The sequence below is a fragment of the Nycticebus coucang genome, chromosome 5, assembly GCF_027406575.1.
Source record: "Nycticebus coucang isolate mNycCou1 chromosome 5, mNycCou1.pri, whole genome shotgun sequence".
Classification (NCBI taxonomy): Eukaryota; Metazoa; Chordata; class Mammalia; order Primates; family Lorisidae; genus Nycticebus; species Nycticebus coucang.
In genome coordinates this window covers 53,025,595-53,026,131 of record NC_069784.1, presented here as the reverse complement: position 1 = coordinate 53,026,131, position 537 = coordinate 53,025,595, and the positions used below count along the sequence as shown (strand labels likewise).

Sequence of the window (537 nt, the reverse complement as noted above, 5' to 3'; positions counted from 1 at the left end):
TCGCAAAGACGCATCCATAGTTCAGTTGTCACGCAGTAATTGGGTCTGGGACCTGCGGTCTGTGGCCTGGGGGAGCCTGGCAGAGCAATCGAGGACAGCGGAAAGGGAACGATCTTACAAGAGGACGCCTGAAACATCAGGCGACCTCTACGAGGCTCAGGTATTCCCAGAACGTCTGGGAAAGCGTGATTCTGGCCTGAAGAAAGAACAAGAAGGCCGCTGTGGTAATTCCCTGGTGGTCTAGTGGCTAGGATTCGGCGCTTTCACCGCCGCGGCCCGGGTTCAATTCCCGGTCAGGGAAGTGCTTTTGCAACGTCTGTCCTCCCTAGCGTGACACCCAGTGCGTACCTGGGGCCAGAGGCAAAACAGCCTCCCGATTGCCGGTGGTGGGCTGCTTCTCAGGACACGCCAGGTTTGCTTAGCGCAGGTGACATTCCAGAGCTACTGAGCATCTCGCTCAGGTTAGCACAACCGCCCAGATCCACGTGGCGCGGCACCCAGGAAGTCCGTTCTTTTTGCCGCTGCCTGAGCTGGCAG

At 58.5% G+C, this 537-nt stretch overlaps 1 non-coding gene across 1 annotated transcript; it reads left to right on the top strand.

Annotated features, from left to right (window-relative positions):
* Positions 1-229: 229 nt before the first annotated feature.
* TRNAE-UUC (transfer RNA glutamic acid (anticodon UUC)) lies at positions 230-301 on the top strand. Its single transcript has one exon. It is a non-coding gene; the product is annotated as a tRNA-Glu (tRNA).
* Positions 302-537: the final 236 nt, after the last annotated feature.